The sequence below is a fragment of the Parasteatoda tepidariorum genome, chromosome 5 (genome assembly GCF_982258835.1).
Source record: "Parasteatoda tepidariorum strain Cologne lab strain chromosome 5, Ptep-v5.0, whole genome shotgun sequence".
In the NCBI taxonomy this organism is placed as follows: Eukaryota; Metazoa; Arthropoda; class Arachnida; order Araneae; family Theridiidae; genus Parasteatoda; species Parasteatoda tepidariorum.
This window is the reverse complement of record NC_141759.1, coordinates 21,876,216-21,897,434: the sequence shown is the minus strand read 5'-3', so window position 1 is coordinate 21,897,434 and position 21,219 is coordinate 21,876,216. Positions and strand designations below refer to the sequence as shown.

Here is a 21,219-nt window from a genome sequence, read left to right as displayed (position 1 = left end):
GTATGCCTAAGAATCAACAAGCTCAAGAACAAACTAATGCTAAAAAGTATGAATATGGACCTGGTGTATCAATTTAAAAAGCCAGAAACGTTAGAACATGCCTTGCTGATCTGCCCTGGAATCAATCAGCTCAGGAGCAAACTGCAGCAAAAAATAGTGAAGTCGGTACTTATTTATAAATTTACGATACCGGAGACGTTTAAACATGCCTTGCTGATATGTCCAAAAATCAACGAGCTCAAGAACAAACTAATGCCAAAAAATTTAAATATGAATCATATTTATCAATTTAAGACACCGGGCACGTTGGAACATGCCTTTCTGATCTGCCTACGAATCAACGAGTTCAGAAACAAATCACTTCCAAAAAAAGTAAATATGCACCTGATAAATAAATTTGGAACATATGAAGGGAGACTCAAGATCTCTATCAAGATGTGAACTTTTAATGCTAATTATGAACTATTTGTGAACTTTTAATGCTAATTGGAATATTTAACTCCCTTGACGTTTTAACTTAAGCTGTTCTTTTAATTGTTGCTGTTTCAATTTATTGTAGCATTGCAATGCTTCATAAATGTTTAATCCCATATAGTTTTATGATACTTTCAGATAATAATTTATGTAATTTTCTCTTAATATCTCAAACTTTTAGGCAACGCTAATCTCGATGCAATTGCTATTTTAAATAAAGCGGGGTTAGATTGTGGTAGTGCGACCATCTGGGTTGAGATCGGGCCTCATTGGTCGTGGTATGGGAGTTGCCCAGCTCACGGCACCTCAGCTGGCTCCTGGTATCTGTCCGAGGTTTGGCATCTGTGTCTGCCGTTCTGCGGGGTGAAATCGGGCTCTTGTGATCCCGCAGTTGATGCTAGCACTTGCTGAGTGACTAAAATAAAAGGGCTTGCACTGCTCTTTCGTATTGATTGTAGCCACTTATTCGCACGGACCTCATCAGTTGATTCGGATGCCTCTTTAGGCAAGTCGTGGCTTACTATTCTTATATAGTATTAGACAATGGAAAACTTAAGCAATTGAAACCTTTGGTAACTTTGTAACATTTTAATAGCTTCACTGAAAGCTGCGGTGGTTCAGGTGATCGCTCGCCTCTTAATGAGGCAACTGGGTTTGAATCCCAGATGTGGAAGGTCAATAAGAACTCCGCACCCGGCTCTCACCGACTACAGTGCTGACAAAAAATATCATCTGTTATTGACGGATCAAGAGTTAGAGCCCCCTTACCGTTGGGTTAATCGTAGGAGGCTTCCGTGGTTTGCCTTTCCGTGTTAAGCAAGTGCGGATTTGCTCCATCAAAAAGTCCTCCACGAAGGAAATTTTCTCCCAATACTTGATCAAAGAACTTCCTTGATTTCTGGACAGGATTCAAAATTACAAGGTTACGGGGTTAAACATTGGCAGTCGTAAACTCAAATTTGGGTCAGCCGATCAACGCTGGTTATAAAATAAAATTAAATAGCTTCACTGAGAAAGAGTTTGTGCAATGTTGCGTCTCATATGTACTTTTTAATCAATTACATCCAGTGGTACGGAAAGTAAGTTTCTCACAATGTTTGATTCAGAAGTTACCTTGGCTTCTGTGTTGGGCTCAAATTTACAAGGTTATGGAGTTAAACATTAATAGTCGTAAACTCAAAATTGGGTCAGCTGTTCAACGCCGGTTATTTTTATAAATATATGTTTGTATATAAACCTATACGTTCATTCTAAACGTGAAGCTTGTGCATTCAAACAATTAAATAAATAAAATAAAAAAATTATTTCGAAAAAAAATCTGTAGTTTTCAAAACAAAACCAACTTTAGATTTAAAATCATCACACCCGAATTAGTCAAGATCAAGTATTTGCATAAATGCAACGAAAAGTCTCCACCCCCGTGTTATCAAGCTATTAAAAGGCATCATTTCAGACATCTAAAAGACATCAGACTATTTAAATATAAACATCTTATAATTTACCATTAGACACTTAGCTATGTTAAAACACCAAGATTATTCGGCTTATTGAAAACTATATTAGAAGGCAAAATATTATTAACAGTTTGTAATTTACTATTTGACATGCAACGTTTTTGAAACACGAAAATTATCGTACTATTAAAACATGAAGTGGTCAAACTGTATTAACGTTTTACTGTTATCCATTTGAAACTTATCTATATTAAAACAAAAAGGTTAACATGCTATTAAAACTAGAAGACATCAGACTATATTAACGTTTACTTTTATAATATCTGTTTGATACTTAACAATAAAAAACAAAGGTTATCATGCTGTTAAAACTAGATGACATCAGGCTATACTAACATTTATTTTTATGATTTCACATTTGACAATTATGGATATAAAAACACAAATATTATCATCTTATTAAAACTAAAAAAACTTTAGACTATATTAACACTTACTTCTATAATTTCCTATGTGACAATAATTGATTTTACAACGAAATTGTTAACATAAAAACTAAAAGATATCAGATTGCATTAGCTTTTGCATTTTATAGTTTTCCATTTGGCTCGAATAATAAATTTATAAAAAATTTATACTATTAAGCATGAAAACGATGCATACATTTCGAAAGTAAATAAATTATAGGAAAAACTCCCCTCCGATTCTACGTATGAGTTTAGAGAAAGTTTTATGCACACTGAAATCTAAGTAATGTGTTAATCATTAATCTGTTAGCAGCTATATTCTCAAATCAAATAAGTAGCCTAACATAAAATCATAAAACTTTGTCTGCAAACACATGAAAAATTTAATAGAAAAAGAGCATTTTATAGTTTCGTATTTGATGTATATCAAATTATTTTTATGATCAACGTTTCTATGATGTAAGTTAAGCTTTTAATTTCCCATTAAGGTTCGCAGTGAAAATACACTTTACTGCTTAAAAAATTGCACGGGTAGCAAGTTCTAAATTCAACAAAGTCTTTTTGAAGAAAATTACTGCTGCCTGACAATGAAGAACCGTTTAATGTTCCTTCTCATTTGCTGTTTCCTTCTAAGTAAGTTCATAAATTTTTTGCATGGACAAAAACATGTTTTAATATATTATTTAAACATGACAGGTGGTTGTAAAAGCGGATTGCGCTTCTAAGATCACTACACCCTCCTCGAGCAGGGTTGGTGAATTGCGCTCAAAGTAAACCTTCACCTCAAATTCGTGATTAAGTTAAAAGCCCTTTGGTAAGATTTTTAGCATAACCAAGTGCTATATACCTTTCGCTTTCATCACGTTGGATGCCATGCTAATTTTACATGACTTGCTCGTCTGGCTAAACGGTAAATAACTACAAACTATCTTTGCAAATATCATACAGATTTTGCTAGTTTTTTTACAAAGTTTAGCATGTGTGCAATAAAATTCGGGAATAGTATAAGCCTACGAATTGTTTAGAAATAGTGGTGGATTAAAATCTACTGAATTGAATTTATTAAACCAAGAATCACAATGAATAAACTACCACTTGAAAATATTTATTCGCTGTCCGGTCTGGAGCAAGTTGGCATCTCTGTGTATATAAATAAAACTATTTTTGAGTGTTTTATGTTGCATTAATTTCTTCAAACCATTTTAGTAACGATATTAATATAAAAATTTATTCGAATTATGTGTTTCTAATAATCTTGGCTTCGCCGGTCACCGGTGACCCCCGTGGATCTACGAGCAAACTCAGTGCCGGTGACGTGTTAAGGACGCATTCAACGTGTTAAGGTTAAGGACCACTGCCTTGTATGCATTTGTCTGGTATTCCCAACACAGATGTGAGATTTCAAGAGCTGTGCATTACATATCAGTGTAATATTACCAGTAAATGTATCATATTCTAGTTGTTGATCTAATCCTGACTACAACGCTTAAAATTTTATTCGGGAAAAAGTGGAATAATATGTTTCAATACATTATTCTTAATCAGGTAGAAGCGAATGGCCAGCTCACATATCCATAAAAAGTGGAAAAGTGTTTTTTACCTGTTATATTGTGTTATCTGCAAAGTTCAGGTCAATTTTGATGGGTAGAGCTCCCGAAGCTCGTCAAGAACATTCAAGTTAATGCAAATTTAATAGTATAAAATAATAATAATATTCTAATATTCCTTGTTTTTAAAGAATGATTCATCAAGTTTCTGTTGCTCCATAAGGATTTGGAAAGTTACTTTATCTATTGCAGACATAAGGGTCTCATACATGCTAGATGAATATTTTTTAAATTGATGTGGTTGGGAAAATGGGAAAACTTCAAATTACTTTGATGAGTAGTTTACTACCACTTGAATATTTTCGGACTCTAGCGTATTGAAAATTATACTGGACGTTCCGGACCCACAACCCCAACACATTGAATCATTTGCTAATTCATCGCTCACTTGCTAGAAGAGAAATTCACTTACGAGAAGGAGTAATGAATTAAGCAATCCCGAAAGACATTTTTTTTTCATTCTTCTTAAGAAGTACTTCCTCCACTACTTATTAACAGTTACAACATTGTTTTATTGACAAACTTCCCTACATCCATGAAACGGAGATGCTTTCCAAGGCTGAAAACCTATATAAGTTAAGATGCAAAAACTGGTACGAAAAAGAAAATATATCTATATAAATATATATTGCTCTGTATTTATCCAATTTGCAAAATTATTTTTAAAAACTAAAGAGAACTATAAATTGACATTTGCTGATTTTCGGTTAATATTGCCAACTTTTTAAATTATTAATAATTTTTTTAAAATTATTATAGAGATGCCAACTTGCTCCGGACAGCAAGTAATTATTTTCGAGTGGTAGTTTATTAATGTGTAATTTTTGGTTTAATAAATTAATTTATAAGGTCTTTATCCACCACTATTTCTAAATAATTCGAAGGATTATATAATTCGCCACTTTGGTACTATAGCAGAGATGCCAACATGCTCCGTTTTGTAAAATAGTATTTTTTAGTGGTAGCGAAATTTAAGTAAATGTTATAAGTATCATATAAAATGCAACGTTTTGGGCAATAATTGAAATAAAATGCAATAATTTGGAACCACTTTAATGAAACTATTCCAGAAAGCGGAGCAGTTGGCATCCCTGCTGTAGTAGAGATGCGAACTGCTCCAGACACGCCAATATAATTAAAAAAGTGGTGAATAACTTCAAAGTAAATTTTGCAAATATTTGACTATTTTTGCTTGCTATTTAAAAGGTATAGCTTGACTTAAGTACTATGAATTACATAAACCTACGAATCTACTAAATTGAATTTATTAAATCGAGAATCACAATTGATAAACTACCACTTTAAAATATTTATTTGCTGTCTGGAGCAAGTTGACATCTCTGCTGTAGAGTTATGCAACACCGCTTAAAAAGTAAGCAAAATTTGTCCAATCTTGCAAATTTGACTTTGAAGTTATTCACCGTTTTTTTAAATTATTATGGCGCGTCCTGAGCAGTTGGCATCTCTGCTATTATAAAAATTTAATCTGGAAAATATTAATAACTGGTAGTAAGAACATACCAATCTCTTCTATCTTTTGCCAATCTCAGCATAACTGCCATCATCATCATCAATATTTATCTGGGGGCCGTTAACGGCCTTTTTCCCATTCATCTTGAATTGTGATCTTTAGGATGGTTCTTTCTGGTAATTGGAATGCAATTGGAGTAAAAGGAATTTAAATATTTTGAATTTTAGATAAAATTACGTCACTATAAAAGTGAGCTGACATCAGCCTGAGGTTTATGTCTTCTCTTAAGTTTTCAAAAGTAAAACTTTCGTTGAATCCTGCAGTGTTACAATTTGTGTTTATTTCAAAAAATCTGAAATTTGGCTTTGCAATATGATGATCTAAAAAATCTATGTTGAGGTCACGATGTCTGTTTTTATTTCGGATAAACCATCTTGCTTTTGTTATTTTCCTGAGGATTTTGTTCCGGCATGTTTTGAGTTTTTTGAGGAGTGATGTGGAGATGTTGCACCAAGCTGGAGATGCATAAGTCAGGATGGGACGGATCATTGAGATGTAAAGTAATTCCATTTTGGAGTTCTGAAGAAGGATTTGTAATCTGTGGCAGGCTACTTGTGCCTTGTTGATAACTGTTTTGATGTGATCTTTCCAATTAAATTTACTGTAAATGACCAGACCAAGGTATTTTGCGCTTTCGACTATGGGAATAATTTCATTAAAGAGAACAATTTGATTTTTGGGGAGGATGGTTTTTCTTTTATGCTGAATGATTAGTAGTTTTGATTTTTGTCCGTTTACTTTGAATTTCCAGTCTAGACACCATGCTTCGATTTCTTTCAGTTTTCCTTGGAGTTTTTGTAGGGCAATGTTGGGGTTTTTTGACTTCACTACGATTCCAGTGTCATCTGCGAAAAGTGCTGTGATGCTGTTAAACTCTTGTTTTTCGACAGGAAAGTTGTGGGTAAATAATATAAATAATATGAGCCCAAGAATGCTTCCTTGGGGCACTCCTGCTGTTACTTTTCTGTTTGTTGACTTCATGTGTTTAAAGCTCACTTGAAAAGTTCTATTATGCAGGTAGGCTTGTATAATTTTTATGATACCAGATGGGAATTTCAGTTTTAACAGCTTGAAGATGATGCCCTGGTGCCAAACCCGATCGAATGCTTTTGTGGTATCTAGCATCAGAAATGCTGAACTCTGTTTGTTGTGGAGGCCGCGACCAATATAGTCGACTATTCTGAGGAGCTGTTTGATTGTGTCAAGATGCTTCCGAAAGCCATACTGATCGTCTGGTAATTTGGTAAGGTGAGGCATAATCCGTGTGTAGATAATTTTTCCATAAGTTTTCCTAAATTGCACAAGAGACTGATAGGTCTGTAACTCTCAGGCATGGTAGGATCCTTGCCAGGTTTAAGGAAAAGTATGACATTTGCGTTCTTCCAGGCATCAGGGAAATAGTTTAGGGCAAAGCAAGCATTGTAGATATGATCGATTAGTTGAATATACTGTTTTGGTAGTAGCTTGATCATCTTGCTTTTGATATTATCGAAACCAGGAGCTGTTTTTGTTTTTAAATTCTTTATGTGATTTGTAACTTCTTCTGTTGTGGCAGATTCGATTATCTCTGGAGATGAATGTGATAAGTTGAATTGTTTTACTTCTTCAACAACCAAGTTGTGATTGTTCTGGTAGAAAGCCGGGTTTAGAGAGAACTGCTTTTATAGAGAGTCAGCAAATGTTTCAGCTTTATCTTGCGATGTGAAGACATACCCTGTTTCTTTATGTAGAGGCTTATCCACTTGAGGTGTGGTGTGAAGTGATTTAGTCATTCTCCAGACGGAATTATCCTCTGAGCTGAGTGATTCGATTTTGTCTATCCATTGTTTTCTTCTATAGTATCGGCATTTCTTGCGTATTTGCTTGTTGAGGTAAATCATCTCTTCTCTGTAGTCTGGATCAGAAGTTTTTTGATGTTTCTTTCGGCACCAGTTTCTCTCTTTAATTAAAGATTTGATTTCAAGTGGCAGTTTAAGATAGTTTGAAGTGAGTGTTTTTGACGTAGTTGATTTACCATAGACAGTCATGATATCATTCTGGAGTATAGTAATTTGCTTATCGATTTCTTCTGTGGTGTTTAGAGCTTCAATGTTTGGTTTGTTTATTGTGAGAATATTTTGAAAGAGGTTCCAATAGGTTTTAGTGATCTGCTTTCTCTCTTGTTGTAAGGTTATACCAATCGAGATCAGCATAACTGCAGAGATGCCAACTTGCTCCGGACAGCAAATATATATTTTAAAGTGGTAGTTTATCAATTGTGATTCTTGGTTTAATAAATTCAATTTAATTGATTTTAATCCACCAATATTTCTAAATAATTCGTAGGCTTATATAATTCACCACTTAAAGGTACTTATTACATGCTATGCCTTTTTAAAAGCAAGAAAAAATTGCCAAATATTTGCAAAATTTACTTTGTAGTTATTTACCGTTTTTGTAATTATTTTGGCGTGTCCGGAGCAGTTGGCATCTCTGTAACTGTCATGATTGGGAAATTTTAATATATATTTTTATTATTAATAAGTAGTGATAATTTTGGTCAAAATATATTTCTGAAACAAAAAATTAAAACGAATATATTTACTACCAATTAGTACTCCTTTCCGGATATGTAGCAGATCTGTACAACTTTTTTCACAAGGGTGTTTTTCATATCAACCTTTTCACAGTTGGGCGTTAATGGGTTATTATTATTTGTAAACATTTGATTACAATAACACCATTTTTGCAAAAACAAAATTTCGAGAATCCAAATTTGTGTATGAATTTTTTTGGGTTATAAAGTTCCATTCTCAAATTTGGTATTCCGAATTATCAAAGAGGTAGAAAATACCATAAGTTATACTTTCAAACCATTGTATTGCCTGTTTACTTACTAAATTATTGTACACAATAAATGTCCAAAGCAGCGGCAATAAACGTAAATTTTTAATTAATTTTTTAAGCTGCTGATATTTATAGACGTTTACTCAGCTGCCAACATTTACACTCCTAAAGGAAGAATTTTTCCAGTTTTACAGAGATAATCATTAAGTGTTTGGCAAATACTCTATTTTCTCCTTCACTGAGACACAATCCTATACACTGTGATACCAAATTTAATCCTCTGTTTGGTAAGATTTTTCGAAATAATAATAGATCACATGTAATAAAGGTTTATTAATACTTAAGCTGTTTCACCAACAGCGACAATTTTAGATTTTTATTAGATAAGTCTAATTATATTATTAATTTACTTATTATTATTATAATTTATTGATTGCAACAATTAATTGATTATTATATTATTATTATTAATGTTATTATTAATGCTATTATATCAGTATTATTATATTAATTGATTATTATTAGAATTTTAATAAAATGAGTCCAAGTTATTTGCATTATTAATTTACTTATTATAATTTATTGATTATTATATTATTATTGTATTAATGTTATTATATTATTGTTACATTAATTGATTATTATTAGAATTTTAGTTAGACGAGTCTAATTTATTTGCATTATTAATTTACTTAGTATTATCATAATTTATTGATTATATTATAATTATTTATTGATTATTACTATTAATATTATTATTATTATATTAATTTATTATTATAATTTTAATTAGATGAGTCTAATTTATTTGACAATTCTAAAGACTTTTAGTGGTCGATAATTAAGGTTTTAAGTGATTTTTAATTGAATAATTTAAGGTTTGCATTTAAAATTAATATCTATGCAATAAACCCAGAGACTCCAACTATTTGGGGTTGTTAGAATTTTCTTTTTTCGGTGACAGAGAAATTAACCCGTTTTGTCCCGAATTTATAAATTGAAATGATACAAAAAGTGGTTTTACGGCAAAAGTGGTCTAATATATTATCGAAATTAATTGTTTTTTCTACTGTTAAGGCATTCAAAAAGTCTTTGATAGATCAGAAAGTACCTGCTCCTTATAATTCTAGATCTAGTCAGAAATAACTGAATCATTGTGGTATCTGTGAATCTTTTAATTCACCCAGATAAATGAAAATTCTGAAAAAAGTTTCCCACCACAATGAATGTCTTTGAAAAAAGGAACTGTCCCAAATATATGACGCTGGGCGTTAACCGGTTAAGTAGAATTTTTGAAATTAAAAAAATTTCTGGAAAAAAAATAATTAGAACTCAATTTAAACATTCGTTTATATAACTATAACCTTACAGAGCTGTGGTGGCTCAGAAAATAGAGTGCTCGAAGGTAAATTTCTCCCAGTGATTGGTCCAGTAATTCCCTTGTCTTCTGGATTGGATTCAAAATTACAATTAGTAGTCATAAACCCCAAAAAATTGGGTCGCCTCTTTAACGACGGATATAAAATAAAATATATAAACCTAAGAAATATCTGTATAAATTACTTTTGTTCATTAGTGGATGAAATTATTCTTCAAATTTAATTTATTAAAATATAAATACATTAACTTGTTACCAATAGAAAAAATATTATCTGAGGACCGTATAATCCCAAAGCCCCTTTTTTTAAAAAACAACCAAGCATTTCACTAAAAAAATATTTAAAAAAAAATAGTATTTAATATATTTGAAAGTAACGAATTATTTTCTTTTCGTTATTAAAGGTTTTTTATAAAAAAATACTACATTTTTCACTTCTTTCTCATAACGAGGTGTTTTCGCTCAATTCTTTAGTGAATCACAAGAAATATGTTTTAATAAATAAGTGCTAAAAAGCTCATTTGCTTTAATTAACTTTTTATTGGAAAATCTTTTTAACTAATTAAAGATCTTACTATTTTCAAGAAAACGGTTTAAAATTAAATGTGCCTTTATTTATTCAAGAAAATTACATAAAAAGGTGTAGGTACAATATCACTTCAGTATTCATTTCTGATTTTTGACCTTTTCTTTGGCTTGAAATTTGAAACTCCGAATGTCCTTGTAACTCTGACTCCATAATGTACACAATATTAAAAAATATTTTATCACAAAACACAAAACAGGTGCATTCAAAACAGGTGCATTCAAAACAGGTGTATGAGCATAAGTAGCTTAGCTAATAGTACGAAATACATTTATTTTTATAGCGCTGAACTATCCTCAGTTTTATTATAAATATTCTGGTGCAGCCATCTGTTGGGTAAAATAAAAAATTTTGAGAGCAAGAAGTGGATATAATGAAACATTTTCTCCGCCTTACTTTTGAATGCTGAATCCCGGAAATATCACGAGCTCTCTAGCCTGTGAGCTGCTCTAGCCCCGGAAATATCACGGGCACATGAAATTGGAGACAGAAATTCACCATATGATTTTTACGGGAACGAGAAAGAAGTTGTTAACCCACCACTAAACACATGAATGCCTTATTAATACATTTAAAGAATTTTATAAATTTTTTGACTGTTTCGGTAAAGATAATTAAAAATTTATTATGTTTATTAAAAATATTATTAAACAATTCTTCTATCTTTTAAGTGGTAGATTAGAAAATATTTTTTTAGATTTATTTTTAAATATAAATCTTTAAATATTTCTACTTGTCTTCAAAGTTAAAAAAAAGGAAATATATATAAACATAATTTTTTGGAACTATGCATAATATAGATTTTTACGAGTTTTGTCAAGCTTGCCACAGGGCGTGATAAGTTTTAATATTGGTAATAAATTCACATTAGTGTTTATATCCTTTATTTTTTAGAAATTTAGCAAATTTTTATTACAAATCTGTTTTCTTTGTAAAATAATGTATATTGACGACTACAAAAGTATTCAAACATCGACATTTGTCTCAGTTTTTCCTCACTTTATTTAACTTGTATCTTCATAAGACGTTGAAATGTAAGTCATGAAATAACTTCTAAAACTATGTTAGAGATGTTGTTTAAAGTTCTTATGTTGTACAAAGTTAGAAATATCAAATAAGTCGTTGAATTTTTGGTACTTATTTATTACCAACTTCATGACTGATTGAAGTTGAAAAGGCTTATAAGTTGTTCTGAGTAATGAAAACACAATCCTACATACGCTGGCCTTTCACTGCCTTATAGAAAATTTTCATTTAGTGGTAACTAATTTATGCTTTATGTATGATTATTTGTTTTGTAAAGTTCATTTAAAATTAAATCTACTACTTGTAAATTATTCAAAAATTCATATTAAACGCCATTTTATTCTATCTCTCTCGCCATAAGGGTGTTAAAATGTAAGAAAAATTGCCAAAAGCTTCATAAATTGCCTAGCTAATTAATAAAAATATAAATAATAACATATTTAATAAAATTTAACTTGCTTGATAAAAGGCTTTGTAGTTTAGAGATGCTTTTTTAATTATGCTTGATTTGGCATTTTTCCCTACGCACTTAGCTATTCCAATATGATTATGTTAGAACAAAAAATTTGACTAATAGATTAAAAATTATTCTGATGCTGTTTTATTAAATTTGCTCAACAAACAATTCTTTGCTTTTGAGAGTTTAGAAATAAATTTAATAAAGTTATAAATAGAACTGCGGTAGCATAATCCGTTTTGTTATCATTACTTTCTTTCAATTCGCAGTGTTTATAAAAAAGTGCCTTAATAAATTTGTGATATAAGTAGATACAAAGAAATTGGTTCACTTTCTTTTCTTTATTTAAATCAAGCTGGGTGACTGGGCCGCCCAGCGGCTCCTAAGGAAATTGGTTCTACCCATACCTGCCAACTCTTCCGGAAGATTTTATTTTCATATTTAAAGTGGTAGCAATACTCATGTTATTCCAATTTACTTTTTGAATTATAATGATAATTATAAATGAGTTTGACCACCACTACATATAAATAATTACAATAAATATATAAAAGCATAATAATCCATGGGCAAGCGAATTTCAACAGAATCAGAATATAAATTTATTTTTGAGTCAGATTGTTTTTCGTTAATTGTTTTACCACCACTCTGAAAATCCATTCTCGGAAAGAGTGAAAGTTGGCAGGTATGTGGTTCACGAGGCGCTTTTAAAACCTAAATAATTCCTTTTTTTTATTCTCAAGTGGTAGTTTATTAAAATTAAATATAAAATTATATTTTATAAAGCACCTGCAATGGTACTAAACTTTTATATTGCTGGCCAAATTGAAAACATTAAAGCCATTTTAGTGTATTCTTAATCAGAAAAACGTTTTATTGACTACGAAGTTACGAAAAATATATACAAAATTTATAATCTTTTGATTTTAATCTAAGAGTGATAGCTAATAATAGTTATAAGATTGTAATAACTTGAAAAAAATCAACAACTGGTGACTAAGATTTCTCAAGTCTACTTAAAATGTTTCAGTTTAGGTTCCACTTAATTGTTATTAAAGCAATCCTGATTTATTTTGTTGTCCTATAAATATAATTGATAGATTCCAACTCAAAAAAATAAAACTTACAAAGAGCTAAAAACATCTATATTTTTCTAAGTTTGCATTCACTTTTAAGCACTTCAAGATTCCTGTTTCATCATTATCCTCTAACTTTTTCCATAATAGTCCCTATTTCTAGACATTACAAAATTAAATCAATAGGATTAGTATTTTAACACTAGGTTTACGGACGTTTCTTCTATACCTATCTCTACGAACACGCGTCAATTTGTCGTATGAACGAATACATGTAACAGGACTTACGGAATGCCAACTTGCTCCGCACACCAAATATATATTTTAAAGAGCTAGTTTATCATGTGTGATTCATGGTTACTTGGTTATTTACCGCTTTTTTTTTAAACTATTTTGGCGCGTCCGGATCACTTGGCATCTCTGCACGTAGAAAAAAAATGAAAATATGAGATATGTATTTATGAAATATTCTAGTATTTTATTTTTTAATACTCGAACTAAGCAACTGAAACCTTCAAAATCTGACATCAATTGACATTCTGCGTTTGTTCTTTCTATTATTGCTTATCGGCAACAGTTGTTTATCTCTTGTTTCATTTGAAATAACGGATCGAAGTATTGTCTTTACATTTCTATTTATTATTGATGTGATAATTGCATGTTTACTCAAAATTTTCTCTAAATTACGATCGAGTCAAATTGACACATATCCGCAGAGATAGGTATACCACAAAGAGAATTTCAATAATTCAATGCTTTTGAAGAAAATAGACTTCAATATATATTTACCTTGATCAATGGTTAAAAGTCAATGCAAGAGATAAAATAAAAATTCACACGGGTTTTATAATTTTCCTTTCAAAACTCGAAGTGCGTTAAAATGACGCGTCCCTTAACCCTTTCGCGCCGACTGTCACAAATACGTGACAGCATAAGACCGTATCAATCAGGGTAAAAATATAAAACTGGTAATCAAAGTATTTCTTTAGTAGTTTATTTGTGGGCGGAGTTATAATTGTTTGATTTATTTAATTCACCATTACTTTGTTCAAAATAAAACTATTTAGTTATACTTTGAATTAACATTGATTATATATATGTTTAAACTAACAATAATTAAAGTAAAAGCAAAGTAAGTCTGTCAAATCAGCAACGACTACATTTAAGTTACCGTTTTTTATTTAATTACAACTTGATTCTGATTTTGCACGAATGCTTTTCTGAATCACCCGTCCCCAAGGGGTTAAACCTATTGCTAAAGAAAACAATATGGTTCATCAGAAAGTGTGAAATTCAAAAGTATAAATATTATTTATGAAATAATTTCTCTTTTGAAATTAATAAATAATTTTTTATTTTATAACCGTCGTTGAACAAGTGACCCGATTTTGGGTTTACGAGTACTAATGTTCTACTTCGTAGCTTAGTCATTTTGAACCCAATCTAGAATACAAGAGACTCCTGGTTCAACTATCGGGAGAAATTTTACTTTGTAAAGGACTTTTCGAAATAACTAATCCTCATTTGCGTTACATGGGGAGGAAGAAAAACGAGAACCTTCCAATGTTAGCCTGACTGCTAGGGATCACTAACCCAAGATCTGTCTACCACTGAGGATATTTTACGTCAGCACAGTGGTCGATGCGAACCGGGTGCAGAATTCGAATCGATCAGCAGCTGCTAGGATTCGAACCGGATTCACCACATTGGAAGGTAAGCGCTTTATTCCTTTTTAGCGCTTTATAACTTTTTCCTTTTGGTATTTCTTATATATATAGACCGTTGACCCGTGATGGCTATGTGGATAGAGCATTCGCCTTTCAATCAGATCTGGTTCGAATTCCGCCGTACCGGCTGCAGTGGTAGACGGATAACGGGTAAAAGTCCCTTTGCCATCAGTTTAACCGTATGAGGGTTTCCTCTCTATGTAACACCAATGCGGGTTAGTTTCATCAAAAAGTCCCTCACGAAGGCAAATTTATCCCAAAACTTGATCCAAGAGTTCCCTTGTCTTCGGAATTGGGTTCAAAATTACAAGGCTACGAGTCGTAAACCCAAAATTGGGCCGAGTGTTCAACAACGGTTATAAAATATGTATAGACCGCACTTAAAGTATTTTCATATTGAGGCGCAAAGCTGCCAACATGCACATCAGTTAAGATATAATTTTCTTAGCGGTAGATAAGGGTTTCAATTTTGAAATTAAAAATATAAAAACAAATATTTTAACCTACCACGACAAATCAATAATTAAATTCATTTAATAAAAAAATAATTCATTATTTTACTAATTTAAATTAAGTTTCCTCTTACAACCAACCACATTGCGAAATTAATTATTACGACCATGCAAGTTAGTAGGTATGGAGATAAACTCCAGAAGTCTAACTAGAGCAAGAAGGTTTATTCAAAATACAGAGATAACTACAAATGTAAAAAGTGGTAGATACTCAATTATTCATTATTGACTTACTTTATTTAATTATTCAATAACTACTATCATGACATGCAGTGAAAATTATTCGCATTTAATTTGAAAACATTCTTTACAATGCTCTTCAATAATGAATTTCAAAAAATATACTCGAAAAAGTAATTAATTTTAATCGCTTTCAATAGATTTTAATTCGACGGTGATATTCTTGCAAATAAAATTATACACCGTGAAAAAATTTCGGTGCAAAGTTGCCACAATTTTCAGTGTTTTACAGAGATGCCAACTGCTCCAGATCAACAAAATACTTCAAAAAACGGTGAAGAGCTACAAACTAAAATCTACTAATTTCTGATTAACTATGTCAACTTCTTACTAGGTTCAAAACGTAATAACCACTAAAAGGTGGCGTAATATATATCCCTTTGAATTGTTTAGAAGTAGTGGTGAGTAAAAATATTACGTATATCAGTAATCATACAATAAGAAACTACCACTCGAAAATATCAGTTCGCTGTCCGGAGCAAGTTGGCATCTCTGGTTTTAAGGTACACTAAAATTTATACAGAGCATATCATCACATTTTTTAATTTATTCAGATATATTTATTCATTCCTTCTTTGTTTACTGTCAAAACATATTTTCAATCGCATTAGAATCAATTTATGACTTTATTGCAAAAACATTTCGTTTTGTAAACAACCACACTTTTAGAATTATATTTCAGTATTTAGAATTAATTCTTAGTATTAAGCAGTAATTCTTAGTATTTAGTACTTAGATTAGTATTTAGTACTAATTCTTTCAAACAATTGCTATTTTACCCAATAACTACAGTTCTGTACTTAAAAAAATGTATTTAGTTTACCTCTACAACAAGAATAGTGCCAAATTTACATCAACTTTTTTTAACGGCCTTATACCTCTATGTAAACAATCTTTCTTAACAGCCAATGGTTTGGACGATTTTACGTAGAAAATTCCTTGGAACAATTAGGAATGTCATGCTTGAAGCTTTCAGAAATTATGCCTTTTTACCTATGTACCACCCCAAGAAACAAGTCAAGCAATTGAGGGTTGAAAGTTAATAACTTTTTTTTTAGCTTTAATACTAGTAACTTAGAAATCATTCTACAGGATTGCAATATTTATCTCGTACATTAGAAAGCGTTTTTAATTACAGTGGTATTGGAAAAGGAAATCGGCTTTTAACTTCCTACGCTCAATTTTTTTTTTTTAAATTTGGCGTGGGTAAAAAGAACATCAATTCCTAAAGCTTCAAGCAGGATCTCTTAAAGTATGTCAACAATTTTGCCATGTAAGATCTTCCAAAGCATTTGTTGCTGGAAGAAATATCGTTTACACAGAGTTAGTACTGAAGTGCTTCCGTTATTTTGTTGAACCCCTGAATGTAATTGAAATAATTAAGTGAAAGTCATTATAAAATCATTTTTATTCAAATAAGAGGTTCCCGTGGTCCTTGAACATTTTTTGTAGTGGTGGTAAATTAAGGTTAAGATATTTCTCATTTTAGTCTACCACTTTGTAGTTAAGTGGTTTAGAAGCTGGTCCTTTTCCCATTCATCATAAAATACCCATAACGGACATACGTAGTACTGCTGTTCTACTAGTTCAGATGAACCTGAAAAATAAAACTTATCATGAGTAATACATACCTGCCAACTCTTCCGGATTTGCCGGAAGATTTTACTTTCATATTTAAAGTGGTAGCAATTCTCAGGTTATTCGAATTAATTTTTTGAATTATAATAATAATTATAAATGAGTTTGACCACCACTACATACAAATAATTACAATAAATATATGAAAGCATAATAATCCTTGCGCAAGCGAATTTCAACGGGATCAAAATATAAATATATTTTTGAGTCAGATTGTTTTTCGTTTATTGTTTTACAGCCACTCTGAAAATCCATTCTCGGAAAGAGTGAAAGTTGGCAGGTATGGTAATATATCGACATGATGGAAATTTGGTTTAGAAACTGAAATGTTCAACTCTATATACTTTCTTTGGAAAACATTTTTTAGTGGTGGTTACACAGAATTAAAATTATCCAAATAAGTTTAATTTACGTTACCACATTTTAAAATTTACAAGGCCTGTGGAAACCCTGAATAAGGATAAAGTGTGAATATATAAAATTCACTACTATATTAACTATTAAAAAAACATCCGGGAAATCCGTAAAAATGGCAGACATTTAGTTGCTGCCCAATGAAAGCAGGACTGCAAACTTTTTACGCTTTTTGGACAGAAATTCCTCTAGTAGCAGCTACATTTAGATTTTCATGTTCCCTTCTTTATTTTATAAATTTAATTTAAAATTTACCACTATAGCACACCACTGCTTGCAAATGATTCAAAAGTTTAAAAGAAACGCAACTTTTCACAATTCTCTCGATCTCTGACTCGGGGGTCATATTTAAAATTAAACTCTACTCTAAACGGGATATTTACCAGCCCAGTAATGATCATTCCGCCTTTTCCTACCCTGAATTCGTTTATTTGAGATGAGGGAGAAAATATCCTTCAGGGATAGGTACTCTGTTTTAACTGTATTTATCATTCAGTTTAATGATAATTCTCATCGAGGTTTTTAAACTTTATGAAAAATCGTGTAGCAAAAATCCTCAATTATACTCAGTTTAAGATGAAATAAAAACGAAAATGTTTAACGTCTTCGAGACGGGTGAGTCATATATGCATTCTCAGGGTTCTGAACAGTTACACTTTAAACACATAAGGATTGGAAGTGTTAGATTTAAAGTGAAAGCAAAAATAGATCTGTAAAATTGGCTATGCCCAAACTTAAGCTACCGCTTTTTATTTTTTACTATTCTCATTCTAATTCCGTTCGACTACACTCACGACTCGCCCGTCCCGAAAAGTCTAACAATTACCCTCTCCATCCCATATTAAGTACTACATTCAGGTCGAAAATTTTGCCCTAAGTTAGTGGCTACGTTTCAAGTAGATTGACATAAATAAATTCCGATGCAGTTTAAAAGATATCGACATAAGTACTGCATTCAGGTCGAAAATTTTGCCCTAAGTTAGTGGCTACGTTTCAAGTAGATTGACATAAATAAATTCCGATGCAGTTTAAAAGATATCGACATAAGTACTACATTCTGGTCGAAAATTTTGCCCTAAGTTAGTAACTACGTTTCAAGCAGATTGACATAAATAAATTCCGATGCAGTTTAAAAGATATCGACATAAGTACTGCATTCAGGTCGAAAATTTTGCCCTAAGTTAGTGGCTTTGTTTCAAGCAGATTGACAAATAAATCCCGATGAAGTTTAAAAGATATCGACATAAGTACAACATTCTGGTCAAAAATTTTGCCCTAAGTTAGTGGCTACGTTTCAAGTAGATTGACATAAATTCCTATGCAGTTTAAAAGATATCGACAGCAGTAAAATTACACTACTAATGAATTCACGATTCATTTGCTTAGAAGATTACTGACGGAAGAGGTTACGTTGTAAGAGATAAATACTTGATTTGAAAAATGTTCAAACGAAATCATAAAATCCTCGTTTTAATAATCAGTACAATAACATTCAAGTGCAACAACTAATTCGGGGCAGAAGAAGTTTAAAATATAAAACTTTGACGTTCTCTTAATATAATTGTTTCTATAAATTATCGCGCAAATTGAAGTTATCCACTAAATTTAATCCTAACTAAACTACTACTTTTTATTTGTTCAGTTTTGCTTTTACAGCACTTCATTGTCTTAGAATAAAGCACTTATTTACATTATATTCTCCGTAATATAAATGTAGATTCTTTCAGTTGTATCATCCCTTATTTTAATTTATGGAATTTGCTCTCTTTTAATCCGTTACTTCCCTTTTAGTGGGCGCAGTCCTGTGTGGTAAGTAGCAAAATATTTAACATAATAAACTATATTTTTATTTATAATATACAGATTTGCAATGAGGTGGACCGAATTCGAATCCCAGAGATAGCTGGTCGATACGAATCCTGTCAAGATGCGACGAGTAGGAAGTTCAGGAAAAGGAAATTTTTCGTCAAGAAAACTAAACTCCCCTTCAGAATAAGATTTCTAACTTAGTCAGGACGTTAGAAAATTTTAAAGCTGTTTAAGCCCATTCCCTGTCAAGAGATGTCAATGCCTTATTTTTTTCTTGGCAAGAAAACTACCTAAATAAAAAAATAATAACCGTAGAACAGTTGTGTCTTAGCAAAGAGAATACTTTCCAAAATTAGCGACCACCTTTAGTTTAAAAAAATCCATAAAAAATGATTTTAACTCTAAATAAGAGTATTTCAATTAAAAATGTTTTTCCATTCAAATCGAATAGTATTAAATAAGAAATTTACCACTCATCAATCTTTTTTTAATAAATAAGAGTAAAACAAAATGTGAGATAAGTTCTTTAGGGGTTAACACAGATGCCAACTTGTTCCACTATACGAGAAATATTTTCTGGTGGTAACAAACTTTAATTTATTATTAGTTAGGTATTTTTTATTTTATGTAATTTTTCCACGAATTCGTAAAAAAATTCTGCCTTGTTTTACTTCCTTTTCTTAAAAAAATTATTTGTCGTATCCGGAGTAGTTAGCATGGCTGCTTCTTTTCTTAATAGCGAAAGACTAATATGAAAAACAAAATATGTAGTTTCAAAGTAGTAAATTCTTCAATTGTAAAACAAATTTATGTTTTAATTTATTTTTTCTAAATCAAACTGAAGATAAATTTTAGTTCTTTTCTGCACTTTTTTTTAATTTGTTTTACATACTCAACATAAAAATCACTGAACCATTTATAAATAAATGTGTAATTCTCATAATTATTTTTGCTTCTTAGCTGATAACGATAATCGCGGACCAGGTAAGCTTGTTTAATTTTTAATATTTTTATCAATCACTTAATTGGGTTCATGTCGGTTAAGTCTCGCTGTTTAATAAAAAAACAATTATCTGAAAACCTTTAAACAGTTTCGCTGTTTCTTACGTGGTTGAAATTTGATATAATATAAATAATACATCCATAGCCTTGAAAGACAAAGTTCATCCTTCTGTTACGGCTGACGCCCAATTGCCGATTATCGGCCAAAGCCATTGGATAAGCCAAATGTATAAATTGGAAGAAAAAAGACGAGATTGCCTTATCGGAAATACGATTCTGTATATTCCACAGTTATCGTATAGAAATTCTGACAGCTCATAAAGTACCAATCTAGAGTCTCTGTGGCTCAGGTGATAGAGATCTCACCTCCCAATGAGGTGACCAGGACCATCACCTCCTACATCAGAAAGCCTCCACACGGTTTATTAAAAGTAGTCTGCGCATACTACTTAATAAGAGAATCAGTGGTGTGCATGAAACCAAATTCTATTCTAAAAGTAATTGAGAGATAATTCTATAGACATTCTAGAGACATTTGATAATTGAATCTTTGCTGGTAGACGAGTAAATAAGACAAATCAATTATATTCATAAATTAAAAAATATTTTAGACGTATATTTGCTATCACTTTCTCCAACGTCTCCTGTAACTGAAAGCCTCCATATGGTTTTTTAAAGGTAGTCCGATCAGACCACTGTGAAGGATATCCACTTTCCGAACGAGTCACATAATACAAAATCCAGTTAAAATAAGAAAGTGGTAGCAAATATATAACAAATTTTTTTTTTTATTTATGAATATTATTGGTTTGCCTTATTTACTTGTCAACCACTACAGATTCAATTCTCAAATATATATGATAAATTTCTCTCAATTACTTTAATAAAAGGTTTTGGGTTCATGCGCACTTTGGTTTACGGGGGAAAAAACTAATTATTACGTTGAAATTAGTGGAGAGAATTTACAAAAATGTGATTTTTTTCCCATTGTCTAG

At 31.3% G+C, this 21,219-nt stretch overlaps 1 long non-coding RNA gene across 1 annotated transcript; it reads left to right on the top strand.

The window, feature by feature from the left end:
- The first annotated feature begins 2,843 nt into the window (after positions 1–2,843).
- Positions 2,844–20,214, top strand: LOC107441744 (uncharacterized). The gene is made up of 3 exons (XR_015433639.1): positions 2,844–3,028; positions 19,205–19,222; positions 20,183–20,214. It is a non-coding gene; the product is annotated as an uncharacterized LOC107441744 (long non-coding RNA).
- Positions 20,215–21,219: the final 1,005 nt, after the last annotated feature.